Source organism: Lissotriton helveticus, chromosome 9 (genome assembly GCF_964261635.1).
Source record: "Lissotriton helveticus chromosome 9, aLisHel1.1, whole genome shotgun sequence".
NCBI classification, from domain to species: domain Eukaryota; kingdom Metazoa; phylum Chordata; class Amphibia; order Caudata; family Salamandridae; genus Lissotriton; species Lissotriton helveticus.
In genome coordinates this window covers 937,425,860-937,442,919 of record NC_136070.1, presented here as the reverse complement: position 1 = coordinate 937,442,919, position 17,060 = coordinate 937,425,860, and the positions used below count along the sequence as shown (strand labels likewise).

The 17,060-nt window shown below is 60.4% G+C and overlaps 1 protein-coding gene across 1 annotated transcript in view; it reads right to left on the bottom strand.

Moving 5' to 3' along the window:
* SEMA3G (semaphorin 3G) overlaps positions 1 to 17,060 on the bottom strand; it is a 222,171-nt gene that overhangs the window by 111,966 nt on the left and 93,145 nt on the right. The gene's annotated exons all lie outside the window — the stretch shown is intronic.

Here is a 17,060-nt window from a genome sequence, read left to right as displayed (position 1 = left end):
CTCGGAGAAAAAGGACCATCAGCAAAGGGGCTGAGAGGCAGGAGCGTCCCCGGGCCCCTGGGGGCCCCTGGCGGTCGGGCCCCGGGATGCCTTCCCCCTCTCAGCATGGCCAGACCTTTAGAAGTCTGCCTGATCAAACTCGGAGAAAAACGACCATCGAACTCGGAGAAAAACAACCATCGGCAAGGGGCCGAGAGGCAGAAGCCTCCCCGGGCCCCTGGGGGCCCCTGGCGGGCGGGCCCCGGTACGCCTTCCCCCTCTCAGCATGGCCGGACCTCACGGAGGTCTGTGCCTGATCAAACTCGGAGGTCTGTGCCTGATCAAACTCCGAGAAAAAGGACCATCAGCAAGGGGCTGAGAGGCAGGAGCATCCCCGGGCGGTCGGGCCCTGGGATGCCTTCCCCCTCTCAGCATGGCCAGACCTTATGGAAGTCTGCCTGATCAAACTCGTAGAAAAACGACCATCGAACTCGGAGAAAAACAACCATCGGCAAGGGGCCGAGAGGCAGAAGCCTCCCCGGGCCCCTGGGGGCCCCTGGCGGGCGGGCCCCGGGACACCTTCCCCCTCTCAGCATGGCCGGACCTCACGGAGGTCTGTGCCTGATCAAACTCGGAGAAAAAGGACCATCAGCAAGGGGCTGAGAGGAAGGAGCATCCCCGGGCCCCTGGGGGCCCCTGGCGGTCGGGCCCTGGGATGCCTTCCCCCTCTCAGCATGGCCAGACCTTATGGAAGTCTGCCTGATCAAACTCGGAGAAAAACGACCATCGAACTCAGAGAAAAACAACCATCGGCAAGGGGCCGAGAGGCAGAAGCGTCCCCGGGCCCCTGGGGGCCCCTGGCGGGCGGGCCCCGGGACACCTTCCCCCTCTCAGCATGGCCTGACCTCACGGAGGTCTGTGCCTGATCAAACTCGGAGAAAAAGGACCATCAGCAAGGGGCTGAGAGGCAGGAGCATCCCCGGGCCCCTGGGGGCCCCTGGCGGTCGGGCCCCGGGATGCCTTCCCCCCTCTCAGCATGGCCAGACCTTATGGAAGTCTGCCTGATCGAACTCGGAGAAAAACAACCATCGGCAAGGGGCCGAGAGGCAGAAGCGTCCCGGGGCCCCTGGGGGCCCCTGGCGAGCGGGACCCGGGACGCCTTTCCCCTCTCAGCATGGCCGGACCTCACGGAGGTCTGTGCCTGATCAAACTCGGAGAAAAAGGACCATCAGCAAGGGGCTGAGAGGCAGGAGCATCCCCGGGCCACTGGGGGCCCCTGGCGGTCGGGCCCCGGGATGCCTTCCCCCTCTCAGCATGGCCAGACCTTATGGAAGTCTGCCTGATCAAACTCGGAGAAAAACGACCATCGAACTCGGAGAAAAAACAACCATCGGCAAGGGACCGAGAGGCAGAAGCGTCCCCGGGCCCCTGGGGGCCCCTGGCGGGCGGGCCCCGGGACGCCTTCCCCCACTCAGCATGGCCGGACCTCACGGAGGTCTGTGCCTGATCAAACTCGGAGTCCTGTGCCTGATCAAACTCGGAGAAAAAGGACCATCAGCAAGGGGCTGAGAGGCAGGAGCATCCCCGGGCCCCTGGGGGCCCCTGGCGGTCGGGCCCCGGGATGCCTTCCCCCTCTCAGCATGGCCGGACCTCACGGAGGTCTGTGCCTGATCAAACTCGGAGAAAAAGGACCATCAGCAAGGGGCTGAGAGGCAGGAGCATCCCCGGGCCCCTGGGGGCCCCTGGCGGTCGGGCCCCGGGATGCCTTCCCCCTCTCAGCATGGCCAGACCTTATGGAAGTCTGCCTGATCAAACTCAGAGAAAAACGACCATCGAACTCGGCGAAAAACAACCATCGGCAAGGGGCCGAGAGGCAGAAGCGTCCCGGGCCCCTGGGGGCCCCTGGCAGGCGGGCCCCGGGACGCCTTCCCCCTCTCAGCATGGCCGGACCTCACGGAGGTCTGTGCCTGATCAAACTCGGAGGTCTGTGCCTGATCAAACTCGGAGAAAAAGGACCATCAGCAAGGGGCTGAGAGGCAGGAGCATCCCCGGGCCCCTGGGGGCCCCTGGCGGTCAGGCCCCGGGATGCCTTCCCCCCTCTCAGCATGGCCAGACCTTATGGAAGTCTGCCTGATCGAACTCGGAGAAAAACAACCATCGGCAAGGGGCCGAGAGGCAGAAGCGTCCCCGGGCCCCTGGGGGCCCCTGGCGGGCGGGCCCCGGGACGCCTTTCCCCTCTCAGCATGGCCGGACCTCACGGAGGTCTATGCCTGATCAAACTCGGAGTCCTGTGCCTGATCAAACTCGGAGAAAAAGGACCATCAGCAAGGGGCTGAGAGGCAGGAGCATCCCCGGGCCCCTGGGGGCCCCTGGCGGTCGGGCCCCGGGATGCCTTCCCCCTCTCAGCATGGCCGGACCTCACAGAGGTCTGTGCCTCATCAAACTCGGAGGTCTGTGCCTGATCAAACTCGGAGAAAAAGGACCATCAGCAAGGGGCTGAGAGGCAGGAGCATCCCCGGGCGGTCGGGCCCTGGGATGCCTTCCCCCTCTCAGCATGGCCAGACCTTATGGAAGTCTGCCTGATCAAACTCGTAGAAAAACGACCATCGAACTCGGAGAAAAACAACCATCGGCAAGGGGCCGAGAGGCAGAAGCCTCCCCGGGCCCCTGGGGGCCCCTGGCGGGCGGGCCCCGGGACACCTTCCCCCTCTCAGCATGGCCGGACCTCACGGAGGTCTGTGCCTGATCAAACTCGGAGAAAAAGGACCATCAGCAAGGGGCTGAGAGGAAGGAGCATCCCCGGGCCCCTGGGGGCCCCTGGCGGTCGGGCCCTGGGATGCCTTCCCCCTCTCAGCATGGCCAGACCTTATGGAAGTCTGCCTGATCAAACTCGGAGAAAAACGACCATCGAACTCAGAGAAAAACAACCATCGGCAAGGGGCCGAGAGGCAGAAGCGTCCCCGGAGCCCTGGGGGCCCCTGGCGGGCGGGCCCCGGGACACCTTCCCCCTCTCAGCATGGCCTGACCTCACGGAGGTCTGTGCCTGATCAAACTCGGAGAAAAAGGACCATCAGCAAGGGGCTGAGAGGCAGGAGCATCCCCGGGCCCCTGGGGGCCCCTGGCGGTCGGGCCCCGGGATGCCTTCCCCCCTCTCAGCATGGCCAGACCTTATGGAAGTCTGCCTGATCGAACTCGGAGAAAAACAACCATCGGCAAGGGGCCGAGAGGCAGAAGCGTCCCCGGGCCCCTGGGGGCCCCTGGCGGGCGGGCCCCGGGACGCCTTTCCCCTCTCAGCATGGCCGGACCTCACGGAGGTCTGTGCCTGATCAAACTCGGAGAAAAAGGACCATCAGCAAGGGGCTGAGAGGCAGGAGCATCCCCGGGCCCCTGGGGGCCCCTGGCGGTCGGGCCCCGGGATGCCTTCCCCCTCTCAGCATGGCCAGACCTTATGGAAGTCTGCCTGATCAAACTCGGAGAAAAACGACCATCGAACTCGGAGAAAAAACAACCATCGGCAAGGGACCGAGAGGCAGAAGCGTCCCCGGGCCCCTGGGGGCCCCTGGCGGGCGGGCCCCGGGACGCCTTCCCCCACTCAGCATGGCCGGACCTCACGGAGGTCTGTGCCTGATCAAACTCGGAGTCCTGTGCCTGATGAAACTCGGAGAAAAAGGACCATCAGCAAGGGGCTGAGAGGCAGGAGCATCCCCGGGCCCCTGGGGGCCCCTGGCGGTCGGGCCCCGGGATGCCTTCCCCCTCTCAGCATGGCCAGACCTTATGGAAGTCTGCCTGATCAAACTCGGAGAAAAACGACCATCGAACTCGGAGAAAAACAACCATCGGCAAGGGGCCGAGAGGCAGAAGCGTCCCCGGGCCCCTGGGGGACCCTGGCGGGCGGGCCCCGGGACACATTCCCCCTCTCAGCATGGCCGGACCTCACGGAGGTCTGTGCCTGATCAAACTCGGAGAAAAAGGACCATCAGCAAGGGGCTGAGAGGCAGGAGCATCCCCGGGCCCCTGGGGGCCCCTGGCGGTCGGGCCCCGGGATGCCTTCCCCCTCTCAGCATGGCCAGACCTTATGGAAGTCTGCCTGATCAAACTCAGAGAAAAACGACCATCGTACTCGGCGAAAAACAACCATCGGCAAGGGGCCAAGAGGCAGAAGCGTCCCGGGCCCCTGGGGGCCCCTGGCGGGCGGGCCCCGGGACGCCTTCCCCCTCTCAGCATGGCCGGACCTCACGGAGGTCTGTGCCTGATCAAACTCGGAGGTCTGTGCCTGATCAAACTCGGAGAAAAAGGACCATCAGCAAGGGGCTGAGAGGCAGGAGCATCCCCGGGCCCCTGGGGGCCCCTGGCGGTCGGGCCCCGGGATGCCTTCCCCCCTCTCAGCATGGCCAGACCTTATGGAAGTCTGCCTGATCGAACTCGGAGAAAAACAACCATCGGCAAGGGGCCGAGAGGCAGAAGCGTCCCCGGGCCCCTGGGGGCCCCTGGCGGGCGGGCCCCGGGACGCCTTTCCCCTCTCAGCATGGCCGGACCTCACGGAGGTCTGTGCCTGATCAAACTCGGAGAAAAAGGACCATCAGCAAGGGGCTGAGAGGCAGGAGCATCCCCGGGCCCCTGGGGGCCCCTGGCGGTCGGGCCCCGGGATGCCTTCCCCCTCTCAGCATGGCCAGACCTTATGGAAGTCTGCCTGATCAAACTCGGAGAAAAACGACCATCGAACTCGGAGAAAAAACAACCATCGGCAAGGGACCGAGAGGCAGAAGCGTCCCCGGGCCCCTGGGGGCCCCTGGCGGGCGGGCCCCGGGACGCCTTCCCCCACTCAGCATGGCCGGACCTCACGGAGGTCTGTGCCTGATCAAACTCGGAGTCCTGTGCCTGATGAAACTCGGAGAAAAAGGACCATCAGCAAGGGGCTGAGAGGCAGGAGCATCCCCGGGCCCCTGGGGGCCCCTGGCGGTCGGGCCCCGGGATGCCTTCCCCCTCTCAGCATGGCCAGACCTTATGGAAGTCTGCCTGATCAAACTCGGAGAAAAACGACCATCGAACTCGGAGAAAAACAACCATCGGCAAGGGGCCGAGAGGCAGAAGCGTCCCCGGGCCCCTGGGGGACCCTGGCGGGCGGGCCCCGGGACACATTCCCCCTCTCAGCATGGCCGGACCTCACGGAGGTCTGTGCCTGATCAAACTCGGAGAAAAAGGACCATCAGCAAGGGGCTGAGAGGCAGGAGCATCCCCGGGCCCCTGGGGGCCCCTGGCGGTCGGGCCCCGGGATGCCTTCCCCCTCTCAGCATGGCCAGACCTTATGGAAGTCTGCCTGATCAAACTCAGAGAAAAACGACCATCGTACTCGGCGAAAAACAACCATCGGCAAGGGGCCAAGAGGCAGAAGCGTCCCGGGCCCCTGGGGGCCCCTGGCGGGCGGGCCCCGGGACGCCTTCCCCCTCTCAGCATGGCCGGACCTCACGGAGGTCTGTGCCTGATCAAACTCGGAGGTCTGTGCCTGATCAAACTCGGAGAAAAAGGACCATCAGCAAGGGGCTGAGAGGCAGGAGCATCCCCGGGCCCCTGGGGGCCCCTGGCGGTCGGGCCCCGGGATGCCTTCCCCCCTCTCAGCATGGCCAGACCTTATGGAAGTCTGCCTGATCGAACTCGGAGAAAAACAACCATCGGCAAGGGGCCGAGAGGCAGAAGCGTCCCCGGGCCCCTGGGGGCCCCTGGCGGGCGGGCCCCGGGACGCCTTTCCCCTCTCAGCATGGCCGGACCTCACGGAGGTCTGTGCCTGATCAAACTCGGAGAAAAAGGACCATCAGCAAGGGGCTGAGAGGCAGGAGCATCCCCGGGCCCCTGGGGGCCCCTGGCGGTCGGGCCCCGGGATGCCTTCCCCCTCTCAGCATGGCCAGACCTTATGGAAGTCTGCCTGATCAAACTCGGAGAAAAACGACCATCGAACTCGGAGAAAAAACAACCATCGGCAAGGGACCGAGAGGCAGAAGCGTCCCCGGGCCCCTGGGGGCCCCTGGCGGGCGGGCCCCGGGACGCCTTCCCCCACTCAGCATGGCCGGACCTCACGGAGGTCTGTGCCTGATCAAACTCTGAGTCCTGTGCCTGATCAAACTCGGAGAAAAAGGACCATCAGCAAGGGGCTGAGAGGCAGGAGCATCCCTGGGCCCCTGGGGGCCCCTGGCGGTCGGGCCCCGGGATGCCTTCCCCCTCTCAGCATGGCCAGACCTTATGGAAGTCTGCCTGATCAAACTCGGAGAAAAACGACCATCGAACTCGGAGAAAAACAACCATCGGCAAGGGGCCGAGAGGCAGAAGCGTCCCCGGGCCTCTGGGGGACCCTGGCGGGCGGGCCCCGGGACACATTCCCCCTCTCAGCATGGCCGGACCTCACGGAGGTCTGTGCCTGATCAAACTCGGAGAAAAAGGACCATCAGCAAGGGGCTGAGAGGCAGGAGCATCCCCGGGCCCCTGGGGGCCCCTGGCGGTCGGGCCCCGGGATGCCTTCCCCCTCTCAGCATGGCCAGACCTTATGGAAGTCTGCCTGATCAAACTCAGAGAAAAACGACCATCGAACTCGGCGAAAAACAACCATCGGCAAGGGGCCGAGAGGCAGAAGCGTCCCGGGCCCCTGGGGGGCCCTGGCGGGCGGGCCCCGGGACGCCTTCCCCCTCTCAGCATGGCCGGACCTCACGGAGGTCTGTGCCTGATCAAACTCGGAGGTCTGTGCCTGATCAAACTCGGAGAAAAAGGACCATCAGCAAGGGGCTGAGAGGCAGGAGCATCCCCGGGCCCCTGGGGGCCCCTGGCGGTCGGGCCCCGGGATGCCTTCCCCCTCTCAGCATGGCCAGACCTTATGGAAGTCTGCCTGATCAAACTCGGAGAAAAACGACCATCGAACTCGGAGAAAAACAACCATCGGCAAGGGGCCGAGAGGCAGAAGCGTCCCCGGGCCTCTGGGGGACCCTGGCGGGCGGGCCCCGGGACACATTCCCCCTCTCAGCATGGCCGGACCTCACGGAGGTCTGTGCCTGATCGAACTCGGAGAAAAAACAACCATCGGCAAGGGACCGAGAGGCAGAAGCGTCCCCGGGCCCCTGGGGGCCCCTGGCGGGCGGGCCCCGGGACGCCTTCCCCCACTCAGCATGGCCGGACCTCACGGAGGTCTGTGCCTGATCAAACTCGGAGTCCTGTGCCTGATCAAACTCGGAGAAAAAGGACCATCAGCAAGGGGCTGAGAGGCAGGAGCATCCCCGGGCCCCTGGGGGCCCCTGGCGGTCGGGCCCCGGGATGCCTTCCCCCTCTCAGCATGGCCAGACCTTATGGAAGTCTGCCTGATCAAACTCGGAGAAAAACGACCATCGAACTCGGAGAAAAACAACCATCGGCAAGGGGCCGAGAGGCAGAAGCGTCCCCGGGCCCCTGGGGGACCCTGGCGGGCGGGCCCCGGGACACATTCCCCCTCTCAGCATGGCCGGACCTCACGGAGGTCTGTGCCTGATCAAACTCGGAGAAAAAGGACCATCAGCAAGGGGCTGAGAGGCAGGAGCATCCCCGGGCCCCTGGGGGCCCCTGGCGGTCGGGCCCCGGGATGCCTTCCCCCTCTCAGCATGGCCAGACCTTATGGAAGTCTGCCTGATCAAACTCAGAGAAAAACGACCATCGTACTCGGCGAAAAACAACCATCGGCAAGGGGCCAAGAGGCAGAAGCGTCCCGGGCCCCTGGGGGCCCCTGGCGGGCGAGCCCCGGGACGCCTTCCCCCTCTCAGCATGGCCGGACCTCACGGAGGTCTGTGCCTGATCAAACTCGGAGGTCTGTGCCTGATCAAACTCGGAGAAAAAGGACCATCAGCAAGGGGCTGAGAGGCAGGAGCATCCCCGGGCCCCTGGGGGCCCCTGGCGGTCGGGCCCCGGGATGCCTTCCCCCCTCTCAGCATGGCCAGACCTTATGGAAGTCTGCCTGATCGAACTCGGAGAAAAACAACCATCGGCAAGGGGCCGAGAGGCAGAAGCGTCCCCGGGCCCCTGGGGGCCCCTGGCGGGCGGGCCCCGGGACGCCTTTCCCCTCTCAGCATGGCCGGACCTCACGGAGGTCTGTGCCTGATCAAACTCGGAGAAAAAGGACCATCAGCAAGGGGCTGAGAGGCAGGAGCATCCCCAGGCCCCTGGGGGCCCCTGGCGGTCGGGCCCCGGGATGCCTTCCCCCTCTCAGCATGGCCAGACCTTATGGAAGTCTGCCTGATCAAACTCGGAGAAAAACGACCATCGAACTCGGAGAAAAAACAACCATCGGCAAGGGACCGAGAGGCAGAAGCGTCCCCGGGCCCCTGGGGGCCCCTGGCGGGCGGGCCCCGGGACGCCTTCCCCCACTCAGCATGGCCGGACCTCACGGAGGTCTGTGCCTGATCAAACTCGGAGTCCTGTGCCTGATCAAACTCGGAGAAAAAGGACCATCAGCAAGGGGCTGAGAGGCAGGAGCATCCCCGGGCCCCTGGGGGCCCCTGGCGGTCGGGCCCCGGGATGCCTTCCCCCTCTCAGCATGGCCAGACCTTATGGAAGTCTGCCTGATCAAACTCGGAGAAAAACGACCATCGAACTCGGAGAAAAACAACCATCGGCAAGGGGCCGAGAGGCAGAAGCGTCCCCGGGCCTCTGGGGGACCCTGGCGGGCGGGCCCCGGGACACATTCCCCCTCTCAGCATGGCCGGACCTCACGGAGGTCTGTGCCTGATCAAACTCGGAGAAAAAGGACCATCAGCAAGGGGCTGAGAGGCAGGAGCATCCCCGGGCCCCTGGGGGCCCCTGGCGGTCGGGCCCCGGGATGCCTTCCCCCTCTCAGCATGGCCAGACCTTATGGAAGTCTGCCTGATCAAACTCAGAGAAAAACGACCATCGAACTCGGCGAAAAACAACCATCGGCAAGGGGCCGAGAGGCAGAAGCGTCCCGGGCCCCTGGGGGGCCCTGGCGGGCGGGCCCCGGGACGCCTTCCCCCTCTCAGCATGGCCGGACCTCACGGAGGTCTGTGCCTGATCAAACTCGGAGGTCTGTGCCTGATCAAACTCGGAGAAAAAGGACCATCAGCAAGGGGCTGAGAGGCAGGAGCATCCCCGGGCCCCTGGGGGCCCCTGGCGGTCGGGCCCCGGGATGCCTTCCCCCCTCTCAGCATGGCCAGACCTTATGGAAGTCTGCCTGATCGAACTCGGAGAAAAACAACCATCGGCAAGGGGCCGAGAGGCAGAAGCGTCCCCGGGCCCCTGGGGGCCCCTGGCGGGCGGGCCCCGGGACGCCTTTCCCCTCTCAGCATGGCCGGACCTCACGGAGGTCTGTGCCTGATCAAACTCGGAGAAAAAGGACCATCAGCAAGGGGCTGAGAGGCAGGAGCATCCCCGGGCCCCTGGGGGCCCCTGGCGGTCGGGCCCCGGGATGCCTTCCCCCTCTCAGCATGGCCAGACCTTATGGAAGTCTGCCTGATCAAACTCGGAGAAAAACGACCATCGAACTCGGAGAAAAAACAACCATCGGCAAGGGACCGAGAGGCAGAAGCGTCCCCGGGCCCCTGGGGGCCCCTGGCGGGCGGGCCCCGGGACGCCTTCCCCCACTCAGCATGGCCGGACCTCACGGAGGTCTGTGCCTGATCAAACTCGGAGTCCTGTGCCTGATCAAACTCGGAGAAAAAGGACCATCAGCAAGGGGCTGAGAGGCAGGAGCATCCCCGGGCCCCTGGGGGCCCCTGGCGGTCGGGCCCCGGGATGCCTTCCCCCTCTCAGCATGGCCAGACCTTATGGAAGTCTGCCTGATCAAACTCGTAGAAAAACGACCATCGAACTCGGAGAAAAACAACCATCGGCAAGGGGCCGAGAGGCAGAAGCGTCCCTGGGCCCCTGGAGGCCCCTGGCGGGCGGGCCCCGGGACGCCTTCCCCCTCTCAGCATGGCCGGACCTCACGGAGGTCTGTGCCTGATCAAACTCGGAGGTCTGTGCCTGATCAAACTCGGAGAAAAAGGACCATCAGCAAGGGGCTGAGAGGCAGGAGCATCCCCGGGCCCCTGGGGGCCCCTGGCGGTCGGGCCCCGGGATGCCTTCCCCCTCTCAGCATGGCCAGACCTTATGGAAGTCTGCCTGATCAAACTCAGAGAAAAAACGACCATCGAACTCGGAGAAAAACAACCATCGGCAAGGGGCTGAGAGGCAGAAGCGTCCCCGGGCCCCTGGGGGCCCCTGGCGGGCTGGCCCCGGGACGCCTTCCCCCTCTCAGCATGGCCGGACCTCATGGAGGTCTGTGCCTGATCAAACTCGGAGCTCTGTGCCTGATCAAACTCGGAGAAAAAGGACCATCAGCAAAGGGCTGAGAGGCAGGAGCGTCCCCGGGCCCCGGGACACCATCCACCTCAAACTCGGAGGAAAAGGACCATCGGCAAGGGGCTGAAAGGCAGGAGTGTCCCCAGGACCCTGGGGGCCCCAGCGGGCAGGACCCAGGGCTGCCTTCCCCTGATTCAGAATCTCTGGAGGTCTGACTAACCCTCTCCCTAGTAATCCGGAGGAACATTACCCCCCTTTCTTTTAATCCGTGCACCCGAGGGGATTTAGGGGACCCAAGGCACGAACAAGCCCGACCTCCTGGAGCCCTGGCTGGGATCCGGGAGGCGAATGGCACCTCATCGGGACTTCCAGGGAAGTTCGGTCATCTGGTCGCCCTATAGGAAAGCATAGCAGGCGACCAGATGGCCGAGGGGATCCGATGGCCGTGCACGAAAGAGGACACCCTGTGCCCCAACGAAGGAGTCAGCGTGCTCCGCGGCATGGCCGACCGGAGGCCCAGGGCCCCAGCTGGGCCCCAGCCATGGAGGCTCCCAGGGGCCCCGACAGGCCCTCCGACCCGGGGCCCCCAGGCACTTTGACAAGCAGGGGAGGCCTGCCCGGGCACAACGGAACCCCGACTCGGGCCCGGGCCCTTGGCAGTGCAGCAGGCCGGGGGACAGGGCCCAGGGCCCGAGCACCCGACTCGGGGCCCGCCGTGGCCCTTGGATCCAGCCGGGGCTCCCAGGCCTGGAGGCGCAGGGGAAGCCTTCCCCGGGCCTGCCGGACACCGTCCCGGGCACCCTGCCGCGCGGCAGGACCCAGGACAGAGCCCCGGGTGGGGAGGCCACAGCCCTCAGGGGCCCCGGACGGAGCTCCTGAACCCGGTCAAGCACGGGGAGGCTCCCCGGGCTCCACGGAACCCCGTCCCGGGCTTTTGGCAGTGTGGCAGGCCGGGGGACAGGGCCAAGGGCCCCAGCACCCGACCCGGGGCCCAGCGCGGCCACTGGACCCAGCCGTGGCTCCCAGGGCCCGGTGGCGCAGGGGAAGCCTTCCCCGGGCCCTCTGCACCCCGTCCCAGGCACCCGGGCCACGCTGCAGTCCCAGGGACGGACCCAGGTCTGGGGCGGCATCCTGGCCCGCCTATCTGCCGGCTGATGACCGCTAGGCCGACAAGGGTCCCAGAGGACCTTGTCCCTAGTAATCCGGAGGAAGTGCGCACCGCAAGGCTCGGGGGACCCTAGGCGCGAACGTGCCCGACCTCCTGGAGCCCTGGCTGGGATCTGGGAGGTGAAAGGCACCTCATCGGGACTTCCAGGGGAACCCGTCCATCTGGTCGCCCCATAGGAAAGCATTGGGCGAGCCCAGATGGCCGAGGCGAGAAGGGCAACCAGATGACCGGGACCGAAATGACACCAGTCTGCCTGCCTGCGCCGAGCCTCCGCGGGAGGGTTCCCGTCTGCCCTTCCAGGGCTGCAGGGCTCTAGGGCTGCAGGGCTCCAGGGCTCCAGGGCTCCAGGGCTCCAGGGCTCCAGGGCTGCAGGGCACCAGGACTTCAGGGCTCGGGAGCTGCGGGGCTCCGGGGTTGCAGGGTTGCTGGGCCTAGTACCCATGGAGCCCTTCCCGGGTACTTTCCCACGCCGCTGGCCGGAGGAGGGAGCCCTGGACGCCTGGGAGGTGTTGCCCGGGAACACAGCCCATCTGGTCCCCAGCAGGGATCCGCCAGCCCAAGAGGGGTCACAGAGTACCTTGTCCCTAGTAATCCGGAGGAAGGCTACCCCTCTTTCTGGGAACAAGTGCGCACCGCAAGGCTCGGGGGACCCTAGGCGCGAACGTGCCCGACCTCCTGGAGCCCTGGCTGGAATCTGGGAGGCGAATGGCACCTCATCGGGACTTCCAGGGAAGCCCGGCCATCTGGTTGCCCCGTAGGAAAGCATGGCGGACGACCAGATGGCCGAGGGGAGAGGGGCGACCAGATGCCCGGGACCAAAATGATGCCAATCTGCCTGCCCCGAGCCTCCGCGGGAGGGCTCCGGGGGCTGCAGGGCTCCAGGGCTCCAGGGAACCAGGGCTCGGGGCTCGGGGGCTGCAGGACTCCAGGGCTCGGGGGCTCGGGGGCTGCAGGGCTCCGGGGTTGCAGGGCCCAGGACCCATGGAGCCCTTCCGGGGTACTTTCCCACGCCGCGGGCCGGAGGAGGGAGCCCCGGACGCCTGGGAGGTGTTGCCCGGGAACACAGCCCATCTGGTCCCTGGCAGTGCACCGCTATCCTGGGAGGGTGTCCGGGCATACCATTGTCCCTAGTAATCCGGAGGAAAATTACCCCCCTTTCTTGTAATCTGTGCACTAAAGGTGACAGAGGGGACCCAGGGCGCAAACGTGCCCTACCTCCTGGAGCCCTGCCTGGGATCCGGGAGGCAAATGGCACCTCATCGGGACTTCCAGGGAAGCCCGGCCATCTGGTCGCCCTATAGGAAAGCATTGGTCGCGACCAGATGGCCGAGGCGAGAGGGGCGACCAGATGGCCGGGACCGAAATGACGCCAATCTGCCGGCTCCGAGCCTCTGCGGGGGGGGGCTCCGGGCATGCGGGGCTCCGGGACTGCAGGGCTCCGGGGCTGCAGGCCGGCAGGGCTCTGGGGCTCCGGGGCTCCAGGGCTCGGGGACTGCAGGGCTCGGGCTGCAGGGCTCCGGGGCTCTGGGGCTCCGGGGCTCCAGGGCTCGGGGACTGCAGGGCTCGGGCTGCAGGGCTGCAGGGCTCTGTGGCTGCAGGGCTCCCGGGCTCCAACCAGGCCGGGGAGATCAGGGAGTCTGCCCAGGCACGAGGGACCCCTGTCCAGGGCACACGGACCCCCAGGACGCGCCCCCGTTTTCCACATTTTTTTTTTTTTCACTACGCATAGTGTGCGTAGTGGCACTACGCCCAGCCCTAATTACAACCCATCTCATAGAGGATACGGATTCTGTGTCTCATCTCAATTTACATAAGGACTGTTTGCGCTATAGATCCCAAATTGAATAGTAATGATTTCTTACATGTGAGTAGTGACATCACAATGTCTGCGGCCAGAGTCAGCACAGAGTGTAGAAAGCAGCATCAGTCGCGACCGGCATGAATCGCGGGTGGGGGGTTGCGTGGGAGTTCACGCCGGGGGGGGGATTTAATTAAAAAAATAAATAAACTTACCTTCCCGGGTCCTGCGCCACCTCAGCTCCTGGCTGGGTCCTGTGGGAACAGGAAGCAGGCAGCCTCCCTCCCCTTCCCTAAGCCAATCACAATGCTGCAATAGCAGTGTTGTGATTGGTGGGGACGGCGCCCAGCCAGGCGCCTATGGGAAAGCCATTTTCTCCCTGTAGGCTGCATGCAGCCTACATGGAGAAAAGGGAGAGTGCGCATGACTGGTTTGGTCGGCCCCAGAGGGCCGACCAAACCGTCAGGTCCCGCAGCATCGGGCTAGCCACTCCTCTCCTGCCCTCCAGCAGACCCATCCGCCCCCAACTAAACCCTTCTGCTTTCTTGCAGTGCAAGAAGCAGAAACATAAAATGGTAGTTTTACCATTTTATGTTTCTGCTTCTCGCACTGCGAGAAAGCAGTGGGGTAACGCTCCTCCGCCCTAATGGAGAAGCCGCCCCTGAGCAGCATTCTAGTATATATTACAACCGAAACTTAAACAATTTGAAGGAAGTGTAGATTTTGAGCTCCCTTCCCTTTTTCCTTCACGCTGGAGATTGATAGTCGTAGACTGACAATGATGCATTCATGGCTTTAGGCTCTTATATTGCATGGTGGAGTTTACTTGAGAACACCAATCACATGCTTACATACTATCACACATTCTAAAATGCAAAGCCCCCTCTATCATGACTTAGATCAAAATGCTCAAAGTATGTTTTCTCAAAATATATGTAGCACATTAGCCTGTTTTTTAGGTCTCGCCCGCAGACAACTTTCAACTGTCTGTTGCCAAAGACCAATTGTGTACAATAACAATCCCTTGAGTGGGCTTTGAGTCAATTCATTACTTGGCATTGACTGGCTTTCTTGTCAATGTAATTTTCTTGCTTCTTATTCAATGGATTTCCAGGCACGGCCAGTACAGGTAAGAGCGGTGAGCCGGGGCGGGGGTTGGACATGGGGTGGGGAAGTCGACAGATGATAGGATAAGGCAAATAAAGTAAATAAATAAATAAAACCACTCACTTTATGCTCACCGCATTGCATTGCCGACTCGGCAAGCGCAAGGTAAGTGGTTTTATTTATTTATTTATTTTATTTTCCCTATCCCGTCATCTGTCGACTTCCCCCCACCCCACTGCTCTTACCTGTACTGGTCGCACCTGTGGATTACCTCTATTTTCTTGTGTTTCTTCCTCCCCTGGAGCATAGCTTGTTTATCATCCTTTTATTTGGATAACATGTTTACCTCAAAGGCTCACATCAGGGAACTACTTTTTTCTTTCTCTCTGAGCACTCCATGGAAGGGCATGCATTTTCTTGCTCTCTCCCTCACATGCTGCTTTACCCTTTGATCCCCACCCCTGACACTATCAATGCTACTCCCTTCTACTCCCAGTGCCAGGTAATTGGTAAAAGCACAGAAACTGTTATATTTTTGTGGGAATTCGATAAAAGAGCATACTTAATCAGAGTATTTTAATTTGATCTCCTACATACCTCATGTTGCATTAAAGTCCCTGCCTCCACACACAAAGGCAGCATTTATGGCACTAGAGGAGGGGTCAGCTGCTGCACTTATTCAGCTGTAGTTGAAGCAGAAGGTGTACTTAGCATGACTGAAAAGAGGTGTCTCTTCTCCTGCAGACACATAAATCTGCAACCCTGGGCTGCTGGATGGCATGAAAATGGCCAGAGCATTTGTTACATTTGAGAGTCCTGTGGGAATTATAATAAGCCTTGCCAAGCATTTTTCTTTAACGTTTGACACTTCCTATTAAAGACCTTGGACATCTGTTGTGTTGAAGAAAGTATTTGAAAAATAAACAGTGCTGTTTATAAAAAAATAAAACACATAATTAAATCAAAAATGTTGAGACAACTTAAGATATGTGTTTACTTCACCGCCAGTATTTTGAAATCTCTTTTTTTCCCCTCTTACTGTTTTAGCAATGATTCACAAACAAGCATTGACAGAGTCAATAGTTTGGCATTTGTATTAGAAAAGCAAGGCCTATTGTTTTGCCAATGTTTGTTTTACAATACAGACTCCAAATGTATTCTACAGCTCTTAAAAAAGCATAACTACAATAGTAGAATATCTGCACCCAGAAGAGCTAAATGTGTGTTCTTCAGGGAGATAGTATTACATAGCCAAGTATTGCAAAGTATAAAGGACCACAGAGCATATCTTAAAAAGATATTGCAAGCCACCGAAGAGGTCTGTGGCCTTTTGGGGGTGTCCAACATAGGTCTAGAAGAGTCTTCAAGTTTTCAGGATATCATCGTAAGATGAATGTACATAAAATGATTTGGTATAAAACTAATTTCCAAAGTCATATGCCATTATGAAAATTAGGGATGGATTTAAACTTTCTGCTTCTACGTTAGGTAGCTCTGTGAAAGAACCGTGCCTTTGGCGTCATTCTCATAACTGGTCACAAAACTCTTTGGTGACTTGCAGTGGCCTTTTAACGCAATAGAGTATATTTTCATCTATATACATGACAAGTAATATCACTTGTAAGGTAGTCAGCATGTGAGGATCTGGAAGAGATGGCGCCCTCAATATCTACCCACATGAGATTTAACATGATACTCATTCTTTATTCAATAGAGTAACAAGGAATTTACTAATGTAGGTTTACGACTAAATTTATTTTGAGTACATTTCTAACTTAAGTGGAATTCACTAAGGATTCCAGGAAAGCACATTGGAAGCTGGGACTCTTGCAGCGTTCCAAAGAGTATTTAAATGTGGAAACGCACAGGGATTTCGAAATATACATTTTCCACAAGCTAAACAAAATATATTAGTTTGTTTGTACTGATTACACTTATTTGCTCTGCATTTGAATATTGTGAGTGTTCCCTCCCATTTCCCATTCTGGAAACACATCTACTCCTACTCCTGGAAAATGTAAATGTGCAAGTTTTCAGGATGGCAGCATTTAATAATATATATACGGTAGTCGCTGTAGTATGGAATTTCCTGGCCCAAAGCAGCTTCACTAAAAGGCCTATTAACTTACACCAAACAAAAATTATACATTATAATACAAAATATTACATTGTTTGGAACGCCTACTAAATTATGCCCAAAAGGCAATGACATGTCTTAAATCATGACAGAAGTCACTCTTAGCGCCCAATAAGTCAGTGTCAGACGACATCACATGAACCATCAAAGGCAGCAGACAGCACTGACATCCTTTCTTGAAGTGTACACTAAGCATAATTATCTATCTATCTATCTATCTATCTATCTATCTATCTATCTATCTATCTATCTATCTATCTATCTATCTATCTATCTATCTATCTATCTATCTATCTATCTGTGTGTGTATGTGTCACCTGTCCCCTGAGAGAGTTTATTGAAAAGTCAAACGCACCAATATTCTGATAGCGAATTACAGAAGACCTTGTTTTCACTGTTTTGTGGTCCATCACTTGAAGGAGACGTATAAATGTGTAACTGTCATAACATATTCTTAAATAAAATGCATGTCTTCTCAATGTCTGATTTTTCGCATCATGAATTCTTGTCTCTTATACGACGTACAACGTCAGTCAGAGAATCTGTTACATGCCAGTTAGGAAGAAATC